Source organism: Sinohyriopsis cumingii, chromosome 14 (assembly GCF_028554795.1).
Source record: "Sinohyriopsis cumingii isolate HCF-2022 chromosome 14, ASM2855479v2, whole genome shotgun sequence".
NCBI lineage: Eukaryota > Metazoa > Mollusca > Bivalvia > Unionida > Unionidae > Sinohyriopsis > Sinohyriopsis cumingii.
The window spans coordinates 85277220-85290430 of record NC_142974.1 but is presented as its reverse complement, the minus strand read 5'-3'; the positions used below and the strand labels follow the sequence as shown (position 1 = coordinate 85290430).

Sequence of the window (13211 nt, the reverse complement as noted above, 5' to 3'; positions counted from 1 at the left end):
GTATTATTGTATATAGAATTGAGGACTGACATTTTGTTCTATTGGTGGTTCATTATGTAAGCCTTTCTAGAAATGCTTGAATCAAATTAATGGTCTACCGCATGCGCTAAATTTTCTCCTCAGTCTCTCTCTCTCTCTCTCTCTCTCTCTCCTGATTATGGAGATTGTGGTGAAATCCAGAATTAAACATGTTAAGACAACAGACTTTACAACAATTCTAAAACGTTTTAAAATGTCAAGCTATGTGACATATGTTACATTTCCAATTTTGTTAATGTTTGTTTGGAAATGATTCTGTTCTTGCGATACAATTGAAAATTCATTAGTAGTTAAACATACGGAATGATTATCTGGTTAATTGTTTCAAAGAAATCATTTCACAACAAGTTTTGAATTTCTTTTTCATAACAGTCTTGTTTTACAGGGTTCATTCTGTTAGGACTCGGTTTCACATGTTTGTAACCAACCATCTCAACACTCTTTCCTTTTGTTTGTAGATGTGAATTTGTTTGGTCCATATATTTAAATATTTATAAATTACGAAAATTGCTTATATCAAATCCATTATACTTAGGCTGCATCGCTTTCTCCCTCACAATATCGAAGAGGTACAACTTAACTCATGGAATAATTAACTGTGTCATCTCTACCATAATACTCATTTAACATATTTATATACGAAAGTTCTTTCGTTATTACAACTGCTCTAAAGAACTTGAGTTTCAGGGTGACAGGGAGAAAACTTAAAACTGTTAAATGCCTAAACGTGCATGACTTATTAAAACATTCGATAATTTAAATTTAGCCGGTCTGGCTGGCTTTGTCAGGCCTAAACGTATAAACAATATATAAACGCTTTTATTATGAATTTAGTTTTCATCACATTCAAAATATTTGCATTTGGAAATCATGTGCATGCATACACTACCTTCATCATGCTGACTTGATTTTAGATAAGGGTCTACCTTTACACTACTAAACGATTATCTTCATGCAATAACAACTCGCAGATGAGATATATATATCCGCTGGTAAATGCGACATCTTATTGTACCGAACATGATTACCCAAGGGAGATATTTTTCTAGACAATGAATGCACAGTTGATGTACTCGGGTTGGCACTGAGGTAACTCAATGACCACTCGTCACTATAAGGTGGCTACGATAATCTCAGTTTCCTCATGTAAAGCCTAATGTTTCACAAAATAAAAAACTGATATTTGTTTGGCTAACATTTTCACAAATAGTCCTCCGCAACAAACAATATATCTCGTGGTCTTGTCCCCGTTCCAAAACGAGTGTTACTTTTGTTACCCTAATTAAAATAGAGAGAAGAAGTTTGAAAGGAGAATCATCAGTATATATCGATCTCAATACCAAAAGCAAGGGCGAACTCTTAGAAAGACTGGCCAATAAATATGTCAGTTAGAGGACTAATGTTCGGATCAATATTTTTCTACTGATCTCATCTTGCCATTGCTCTGGTAACTTCACAAGAATGATATATATTACGGATTTCATTTTCAATAACATCAACAATCTGATCCAATCAGGACTTGTCAGTGTAAGTGGATTAGTCACAAATGTATCTGCAGCTAGGTTATAGCCTATTAATAAACGAATACCATCAATCGGAAAAGAAGTCATACATAGTTCCGACTGTCAGTGGTAGCGAAACTATCTCTAATATGAAATAAACACAACGGGAAGGACATAAACAAAGCTACGGATTACTCACATACACTAGAAGTCGTCTTCTGAGACAATGGCAAGTAGCTTATAACAAAAGACTTGGAGAAGCTAAAGAGTTCCTAAAAAATGTCATAGTGATGGGCTTGGACGAATCACCAGTAAGTGTTATAGAGCGTTTTGACCTCAATTGTTAATTTATCTTTACAATGGAATTAGACTGGGGCTTATTATATTCAACCAGTGCTTTGTTTTCATTCCCAAACTGTGACCATAACCTCTTTTGAAATAATAACATTTTGAATAGTTCGGTATTATTTGAATTTTGTTGGTTGCATTTTAACCAGGGTCAAGCAGAAATTTCGAGCAATTCCTGCATACAATAAGTGCACGTAGAAGAGATCAGGAGTTAAGATCAATCCTGTTACAAGTTGTATTTCTGTTCATTATGCCAAATGAAGATTTGGATGTACTTGTATGAGACACATATGTTCTTTTACCAATAACCTATGGAGAGGAAGACTTCTTTATGAATGTACGTTTGTGAGCCATTGAATAGTCATGACATATTTGTCAAAGTTTTTCTAATGTGTATACATTAGGATAGGTCTGGACGATATTATTTATGCAATTCATCAACTTTGCAACTAGCTTTGAGTTGTATGACATTCATGTAAGATTGAATGACGTTATGGGCTGGACACTGCGAATCAAACACAAGTAAAGTAGTTTTTTCTTGCAAGTTTGAAATGCGTTTGTCCATTTGCTTTCTACAATTCCTCAAATTTGTAGATATGCCTCAGGTTCAAAAACACAATCATTTCAAGATTTCCTTAACTACGTGATCATGAGGGAACAAAATAATGGGATGCAAGTTTAAAAGCCACATAATCAGTTAGATACCAGTTGTGTACATCACACTGGATTTCTGTGATTAAAGGCTTGCTTGGAAGCTATCAGCAGCTTGTATCAGCTTCATTAAGTACATTTCAGCACATAAACCAATCAGAACTGTACATATAAAGAATCACATATGTTAAACAACTTTTGAAGTAGCTGAATATATTAAGACACCGATCCCAGACGCATTGTTGATGTTCTACAGCTAGAGTTCAAATTTGAAGCTTTTGAGATGAATAGAGTTGGAGTACTCTAGAATGTAGAGAATTGGAATACAACAATATTAAGAGATACAATTAGTTTTGCTACATAAGCAGATCTGCTCTGAGTCTTATTTAAATGATAATATAGTACGCCTGTCCATGTATGATGAGCATGCTATTAACAAATTCAAACATAAATCAGCATACAAAAACTGAACAGGAAGTTTCAATTACTGCTTAACGGGTGACACTGGAAGGCATACACAGCATGTCTCTAAAGGCGGAAATATTTAACAGATACGAAAATGTATACGGCGACTAAAGTAATTTATAAAACACAATCAGGCAAAATTAACTTCAGCTACAACCGTGTGTCAATTTTAAGGTGGTATATAATTGATATACGATACATAATGTCTAATATCAGGGGTATTTCCTCCATTGATGAAGATGAGTATACATAGAAACAATCATTTTAAGTCATGGTATCGATATTAATATTGACAATGGTTGAAGAAATACAGTGCCACTCCCAACAAAATATTATGCTATAAATGCGTCAGTAAGACTACAACTCAAAGTGGACAATGAAGCCTTGAAAAAGGAATAACAAGTTGTGTAACTCTTACGAGTATATGCTCTTAAAATAAGTAACAGAAAAGAGTAAAAGAGAATAAGCATTGTAGAATTCAAGAAATGTATTTATTTCCGTAAAATACAATTTGAAAATGAGAGAAATACATAAGGTATTGCGATTTCAATCCCAAAAAAATCCACGAATTATAGACACAAGTTATAGTTACTTAAAGTCCTGAATAAAATTCAGTAAAGGTCCAGAAAAAATTCTAAAACTGAAGTGTCTGTGGTAGCTATTGAAGTTTTGATGTGTCAACAGTTTTTTTTTGAATCACAGAAATATAATTCCAAGTTTGAATATACTATGCATTCCAGTGTCAATCCAAGAATTTTATCAGCGTACTTTGGTATTTCCAAAGAATATCATCACTTGATTCCAGTAAATAAAAATACTGGTCTCAACCTATAATACAAATTCAAGTGTCTGAATTTACAGCACGAATGACCAAGTCCTCATAATCATAAAGTTATATAGTACTCTCCTTGTCCTTAGGTCACACTTAGCATTTTCTACACAAAAACATTATCTAATGGAAAATAACCTTCTAGAATGATCTTGATGTTTAGAAAACCAAAATCACAAAATGTAAAATTCACCTAAGAAAGTCTAAAATAAACATATTTACTTCTTCCATTAATGAAGACTCTGATATTAAGCATATAAACATAGAAAACATGAAGTTATGCAAAAGTTGTTGACATGAAATAAAATTAAAAAGGTCAATTAGGTGAAGCAGGAAGGAACTCAGTTTTGGATAAGGTCAAGTCCAGCACACACTATTACATTACGAAAGCATGTAATGAAATAAAATTATTTGAAAACAAATCTAGCACATGAACAATTAAATTAAATGTACATAACATTACCTTCTTTGAAAGTGTGAGAATCGTAAACAGAAACGGTAAATGCATGTTTATATATGTTTGCTGCCTGTGATTGGTAATGTCATTCTCCCAAATCATAACTATCAAGAAGAGATGAGAAATGATTCAATTCTCAACATATTCTCTGTTTTTAGAATTACACGGAGGAAACCATTAACATTCCATCTTGACTTGGTATAAACGTACATTACCTATATCAAATAAAACTTGTTGCTGATTTAAGGACTCTTTGCTGTGAAAATGCAATGGATATTTGCTTGAAAGACCAAATGAGTTGTTGGATACTTTGTAAGGCAGGTAGTGGTTCTCACCGTTGGTCCTTACAAGTGGATTTATGTCATATTGTAACAAACTTTATTTGTAGTATCGAGCATTTTATACCAGTTCCCGGTACCTCTATGATGTGCAGAACATCAGTAACAACAATAAAACTGTTGCAGTAATTCATTTTAACTGTGCTACAAAATGAGGGTTTTTGAGTGTATTTGGTCGATGTTATAATTTGTCCGACACAACTTAGACGCATCTAAGACCCACCGATACACTGCTCTAGATGCGACGTACATCTTAATGAACTAAGGGACAACATGATTCCAAATTGTCACACGTACGTGCAATATAAAGGTGTTCATTGCACCAAAATTCTGCATGATTCTGACAATGTAAAGTTAACGAAGACAGAACTGAGCATTTAATAAAGCCTACCAGACCCATAACCCATGAAAGCGTATCCATTTAAATGTAATGGGCAAAAACAGTCATGGCGTAGTAAGTCTTCAATACAGTTTAGCTTGGTGCACAATCGTCAGATATACATGTTCCATTTCAAAGCGCCAGCAATTGTGACGCATAAATAGCTTGTTGAGAAGATTTCGTCTAAACCAGTTCCTTCAAAGGATTAGGATGTAACGGTTTAATTTGTTTTTGTGTTGATCTGGATATCTGCATTTGAATACATTCTTGAGACTTGCAAACGCAAGCAGTATATTCGTTAGCTTCTTTCTCAAAAAAGGCGAGATAAAAGATTTAAATACTAATTGAAATGAACATTATACATGGCAAGAAGAGTATATAGTTTTTGCCACGAAGCATACTTTTAATACTAAGACATAATTTATGCTTGTAAGTATGATTATAGAAGTAAATATTTATTTTACTGTTTACAGTTGACAGAATACCTCCAGGAGGTAATATATCTTAGTATTTAATACAATTCAGGCTATAAATGTATGTGGTTAATAAGTTCCCCTGAACACGATATATTATATATATAGATACTTACAGGAGGAAATCTTTGCTTGCAGCTAATCTAATATGTGTATATGTCCGGCTTGATAGAGCTTTATATGTATATAGTAAAAAAGAGCTCTTTTTATCGACAAGTGAACCTTATACATTACAGCCGGAAGTTTGATACGTATTAATAATATACGTAGGAAAGAGTGTCTAGGTCATGGATTGTTGAACTAGATAGTTGAACTGTTAAGGTTGTAGTAACAAAATTTACATCAAATAGGAATTATAACTTAAGAATGTAGGCAATATACATACCTTTCCCGGATCCATCAACTTCACTCCTTCTCATGCATCTCTCTTTCTTTATATATCATTGTCTTGTTCTCATTTAAATAGAGAGAAAGAAACGAAGGAGTGGGGAGAACAAGGTTCGAGATTTTAGGAGAGAGTGATAGGAAGGCGAATCAGGAAAGAGAAAGGGAGATAGAGGGTCCTAGAAGTAGTACAATGATGGAGGATCCCTCTCTCTCTCTCTCTCTATCATATTCATCTTATTGTTCCCGTTCTCTTATTTGTTTCTTTTAATTCTAACTATCATGTCCCTGTTGGTCGATTAGCAGGTCCGTTTAGCAACAAAGTCTAAAAATATCTCTCTTTCGCTCTATCTATCGGTCTGTCTGTCTGTCTCTCTCTCTCTCTGGCTCTCTCTCTCTCCGACACATTGGCATAATATAAATAGTGTTAGCTCAATTGTGCTCAAAATGGCTGATATTCTCGAAATATAACTGTTTTCGCGGAAAACGGGTTTCACCTTTGCAGTAAGAGGACGATTGAAATATAAACAAAACCATTCTAGTCCTTTGTCCTTTCCAGTGTATAACATTTACGGTTCACATGTGACAACATACAAAAAATCGCTTGGGACATATACATCTGTTTGTGTCTTATTTGAGAAAACTTCGGTTGACTATAACTAGTCGTCTACAATAAAGTTCACTCATACAAATTAAACGTAGAGAGTCAAGGGGACTTTCCATTTATTTGCAACATTTATTGCTGCGGTTGTTCGCATAAAAGCCCGCAGTACACGTGGTTGGATAGTTAGTAACAGTCAACTGATGAATAAGTCATTAACATGGTTTTTTCTATGCCAAATAAATAACCGATAAATATTTGTTATAAAAGGTAAATGTGTTGCTAGTCATGTTAGTACATCTGTGTATAATGTATTTTGCATAACAGCCTTTGCTCCAAACAAAGACATTAGCAGGAAATTAAATTGTAAAGAAACTTATCTTTCCCCAGGGATGACTAGTACTTGAGGTTGAATTTAATCAATTTACATAACTGATCTTAGCAAAGTTAAACTAATTACCGCATAAAAAAACAATTTAACTGATCACGGAAACCTAGGTGATTATATCTAAACTTAAAACTAGTAGCACATTGTTGTTAAATATCGTTATAAAACATAGAAGTGATCCGAATTCATACACAAATAAGAAAATATTGAATATTGCACTTGACACTTATATGCTTATATATATTTTATCCGGAGAAGAGTGGTTAAGTATTTCGCTCAAATAAAGTAAAATATTATCTGTAACTCTTTCTATTCCAGGCAATAATTATTTCCTAATGGCGTTTACCGCAGCTACTTTAGCTCCAGAACGGTACACGAGCATTCATATGCACATATCATGTTGGCATTCACGAATCGGTAATTGCTGCAAAAGTTTAAGAGTTGCACGCTACTAAATTTTGCAATTGACTGTTGTTATGATCGTTTCTTCAAAGGATGACTCGGAACACAAAGGTGGACCGAATACTTGAGTCTTTGGTTTCCTTCTAAGGCTGTCAATATCTTTACATGTTTAAAAACTTTCATTTGTTCCAAGGCTATAACCTGTTACATATTAAGTGCGGTGCTCCAAGCATATGATGGGCCTGTCCCTAATTTGGTATCTGTGAGTCGCACGAATCTCGTCCTTTAGAGTTTGGCAATGTAAGTAGATCTTAATATCAGTACTAAGCGTACATGTAGTAGCAAAACAAGTATTCTATGAAGTGATTTTGATCTGGTATTTGGATACGATAAACATCAGATCAGATACACCATATATATATATATATATATATATATATATATATATATATATATATATATATATATATATATATATATATATATCACGAGTCTGAGACCATTGAGCACGTCTGCAGACCAATCATATTGCACAGGTATCGAGTGTCTATCGAATCAGTGCACACATACGCATGGAAAGGCCTGATCAAATGATCCCAAGTTTGTTTTGAAATCGTATGTGATAATTGAAAAAACATAATTGTACAAGATGACTGTATATTTTGCTTATTAAAATAAAACTGTTTGAAACGGGGAGAAGGGTTTTTGGAATTAGTAAATAAGCATACTTTTATTTTTACAAAATGGTATGAATGTAAGTATGTCTGTTGTTGGAATACATTCCTGTTTTAATATTTATAGTTGTTAATATAACTCCAGGCCACGGCGGTAATATTTCTTGTTGCATAATACAAGTCAGACTGTAAATTTAAATGGATATGATGTATCTGTATTCGATACATATATACGTACTTGATGAACATCTTACGTATAGGTAAAATACGCGTTGATCTTATGGTTGAGAACGTTTGTACGTCTGCAACGCACAAATTATTTTTTCATCCACAAGTAAACGGTATGCATTACAATCAAAAGTTTTATCCTAGGTACTGATTTACCAATGAAATATGATATAGTCTCTTTCTCTGTCATACACATATGTCTGTCTGTATGTCTCTCTGTCTCTCTCTCTCTCTCTCTCTCTCTCTCTCTCTCTCACGCTCTCTCTCTTTGGGTTCAGATTTTCAAATCCAGAAGAAAAGCGATAAATGAGAGCAATCAAATTTGTTTAGTAAATCTAAGGATAAAACAAACATATATGTGCAGCATAATATCAGACGTATACAAAGATAGTTGTCAGAGGGTTGTACAATATATATTGACATTGTCAAATGCCTAACTCCTTAACTTAAATGATATATTTTGAAAAAGGAAACAAATTGAAAATAATGTATGCTTAAGAGCGGAATACGTACTAGATATAAAACTGCATACGTGCACTAATCCGAATCAGGGGAAAAAACTCACTTATAGTTGTAGTGAAAATTTCGTTAAGCATCATAGCAACAAAAGCAGAAATTGCGTTTTTCACAATATCATTGTCGAGCAAGTCTGTACTAAAATATACAACGCACGAATTGTACGGTCCATGTAGCTTTAGTAAAGCTTTTGCTGTCTAAATGTTGGTATACTATGAGTTTTGTTTTAAGTGATCAATCGAAAAATTAATTTGACTTCCTTGTTGTCAAAACATTTAATGGTTGTCGTTCACTTTCATCCAATTATCCTCGGAAATGTGCGGTGGATACCTTTTACGGCAGTGAATTAGGCTTTGTTCCTCAAAATGTTACACACCGCTCCGGTGGCTTAGTGGTCATAGCGTCCGCCATGGATGCGGGAGGTCATGGGTTTGATCCCCGGCCGAGTCATACCAAAGACTTACAAAAACGGTACTAGCAGCTGCCTCGCTTGGCGCTCAGCATTAAGAGGTTAGTGTTAGGACTGGTCGGCCCGGTGTCAGGATAACGTGACTGAGTGGGACATCATACTACATGTCTGCGGCATGATGCCCCAGTGCTAGACATCACTATAAACTGCCACATTGCAGACATCTTAGCGATATGACTGAAAAATTGTTAAAGCTACGTTAAAAATCCAAATCACATCACATCACATCAAAATGTTACACCCATTATTCGCTTATTGTCACAGTCCAGTGTAACTACACGTCCCTTACACATTTGACTGTGATAGGCTGTCGAATTTCTTCCCGAAGGATGCATTGATAATTTGGTGTTTCACACAACACCGTTTTAGCCTTATATACCGTTCTTTTCCATCCTTTGTTCAAACTGTGATTTAATTTATTCACCTAAGGTCTTTTTTAATGAGCATTGCGTACTTGTCATTGCCCTACTGAGTATCGTTCGAACTTTATTTGGAGCAACACGTTGGAAACTAATGGCATGATTTGCAGCATCATTGGCCGCTGGTTCAGCATCTAAAGTAGTCATCATATGGTCTTCATATGAATTGTGTTTTCTAGGCTTGCTGTATTCATTATGTTATAATTTTTATTTCGAAACATCTTAACTTCTGACACCAGTCTGTAAAGCTGATCCAGATCTACCCTCATGAAATGATGCCACTTAGCGATTTATGTACTTCAAACCGACTCTTTTTCCAACGACTATTCAATCAATTAAATTTAATTATATTTGTCAATGGTATGATAGATTCGTAACAAATAAACATTATATGTTGACAAGTGACACTAACTGAAAACATTGCCACCATTCTAGACTTAGCAGAGATTTTACTCTGTGATTTTTATATGACTGCTAAATGTCAATTTAAGACAGAGTAATTGAACGAATGGCACAAAACGTTTAGTGATACTTTTCTCCATAAAAAATGTGCACTGTATACAATAACATATAAAGCAGTTATGTGTTGGAACATAGACTGAAGAAACATGTATACACGGTTAAACGTTATTAAATAGAATTCTTAGTTTTCCATAAACATATGTATTAATTAACATCTAAGACATGTACATATTCCCATATTAGTCATTCACAGAAATTCTCGACCTTATGAGACTTCCACTTTTGGAAGTTACCTGCGTGTAAACTTTGGTCTATTCAATACCCGTATACCTTTATAAAATATTTTCGTCTCTGCGCACCCGACAGTGTTAGACTACAGTTGGATTATACAGTGCCACGGTATCTTCTATGTGTAGTATTTGTTTAATACATGTGCAACAGCTTAATACTAGGCTTTTTCCACTCTTGATAGGATGAGCCTTATTAATAGCTTTGTACAAAAGTAAGGTCGCACATTACAATACTAATGTATTTCCTTGTGGATTGAGTTATGCATATGAAGTGCTTTTATACAGTGCTACTATATTGTATTGTGCAATAATATAGGTCTATTCGTATGATACTTCAGTAGTGGGGTGTAAAATTCGCCTACCAAGTAGTTGAACACCAAGTATTTTTTCTTGCTGTTGTTGTAGGGTTTAACGCCATTTTTCAGCACGCGATAGGCTATACATAGCGGCCAGTATTAATTATGTTAGACTGCGCCAATTAATATCTTTGTACTCTGCTAAAGTACTTGTTTGTGTGTTACGTTGCGCCAATTAATAGCTTTATAAAATGCCAATGTAATTGCTTGTGTGTTAGGATGCGCTAACCATGTAGTATAATGCAATGCAAATTTATATTTACTTGTTGTCTGAATTGAGTCTATGACGTAGCTTTGTAGGTACTACAGTATTTTCTCCTGTGCTATTTTAGGACTAATCAGTTGTTTATCCGGTGGAGCGATATTTACGCATGCATCATCTGGATTTATTAGGATGTTGAAAACGATGCTACTGTATTGAGTTAAGTTTGGACGTTGCAGTAAATTAATACAGTATAAAGACATTCATGATTGTGTTAAGATTGTTTCATTCGGAGGTTTTGTAAAGCATCTCAGTATTTGCCAGTGTGTCTGGTCTATTCTGTAGCTCTGGCTCGTGTGTTAAGCGCACCGAATTGACATGGAATCGGATCCGTACATACCAACATAGAATGTGCCGACATTTTCTGGCTGGTCTTAGCGGGGTGAGTGGGTTGGTGAAAAGATATATCTATACTGTTCCGAATGCTTGTAGTTTCGAACGACTATCACGATACTGATAGGATGGCTCACTATATGGCGAAGAAGCGGAGACTATTCTATAATAATTACAGGCATTTTCTATGCTGTTTAATCTATTTGTCCCTTGCGGCTTCTCTTTTAGTACCGTCAACCCTCAAATACTCACTTGTTGCGTCACAATAAGCAATGAAAGCAGACCTTTTTATCCAATTGGACTTTGAAGGCTTTGACAACATATAATGATGGAACAGGAGCAACAAACCATATGAACAATGCTGCACTCAACATGAAAAAAAAAATGGTTTAAAATTGGTGGTTGCTAAAATTTATTTATAGTTTTATTAAAATTAAAAAGTCCAATAATAATAATAATAATAATGATAATAATAATAATAATAATAATAATAATAATAATATCGATTATATGGGTTGTAGTGGTATAGGCAGCAATGCATGGGTGTTACATTTGGAGAGAAAAAGACGTCAAATTACACAAAAATTATTCTCAGTTATATCTCTTGAAACATTTACTCTATTCTGTCCAAAATACATTTATGCAAAGGAAACGAAAATAGCGCTCATAACTGTAATCATAATAGTTCACCCTAGAAGACATCGTGGGCGTGAACTTGTGTCCTATATTCATACAAATAATGAGGATATACGTTTTGCTAGGAAAACATTAAATCTTCAACAGACCACCATCAAGCACTAAAGAATGTTCATTGATATAAGACGACTCATCACTTAGTAGGAATAAAATTCCATTCACAACGTCAGAAACTTCTCCGATTCGACCTAAGGGTGTTTTTTATTATCATGTGTATACCTTCCTCGCCGTATATCTTGATCATGTCGGTGCTAACAACTCCGGGATTGATTCCGTTTACTCGGATGCCCTGTGGTCCCAACTCGCAAGCCAGCAATTCCGTCAACATCTGTACACCACACTTCGATACACAATATGCACCTGCTCTAGCAAATTGTTTGTTAGCAGCCACACTCGCCACATTAACAAATGTCCCTCTACGTTTCTCTGCAATCAACTTTCTCGCCACAACTTGTGCAACGTTTAAATATCCTTTCAGATTGACATCCAAAAGTAAACTGATATCCTCTTCAGTCGTGTCCAACATCGGACCCAGTTTTAGCAAACCTGCATTATTGACAAGTAAATCAACCGTTGGTAAACCTTCAATGGTTTCTTTCGTGGCTTTCCAATCCGCTAGATTGACCTGAACCGTCGTGATCTCAGGATACATCTTCTTGAGACTATGCAGGTAGTCTTCGACAATATCCAATGCAATGACCTTAGCCCCCTGTTTGTGAAGAGCTTCGGCAGTTCCGCGACCAATACCTCTTCCGGCTCCAGTAACTAAAGCTGTTTTGCCTGCAAATCTGGAATTGGACGCCATTTCAATCTGCAACACATATAAAGTTTTAGCTGCATGTCAGCAACTTTTAAACGTGTTAGTTAAGACACAGACTATTTTATGATTGTGAAGGTGTAAGGTGTAAGATTTAAGTGATGTTGGATCTGGGCTATCTGGCACTAATGACTGAATATCAGTACTTACACACCTTATTTTAACAACTTAAAAGTCGTTACTATCTAAAACAACTTTTTAACTGATCTCGGAAACAGATGCTGGTATAACACCTAACTACGCAACACCTTCCGAAAATCTCAAATATACTTAACACTAGTAGAAAATATATGTTCAATCCCATTGAATTACAAGCGTATAGACATATACAAATGGACAGTCTGCAGTATAAAACGCTAGCTGTCTTTAAAAAGTTAGGACAAAACTTCGATAGTCTCAGAGGAAAGTTTACGTTCATAATTAAAATGAATAT

The 13211-nt window shown here is 34.8% G+C and overlaps 1 pseudogene; it reads right to left on the bottom strand.

Annotated features, from left to right (window-relative positions):
* Window positions 1–2625: 2625 nt before the first annotated feature.
* Window positions 2626–12766, bottom strand: LOC149784287 (L-xylulose reductase pseudogene; annotated as a pseudogene).
* Between the last annotated feature and the right edge of the window lie 445 nt (window positions 12767–13211).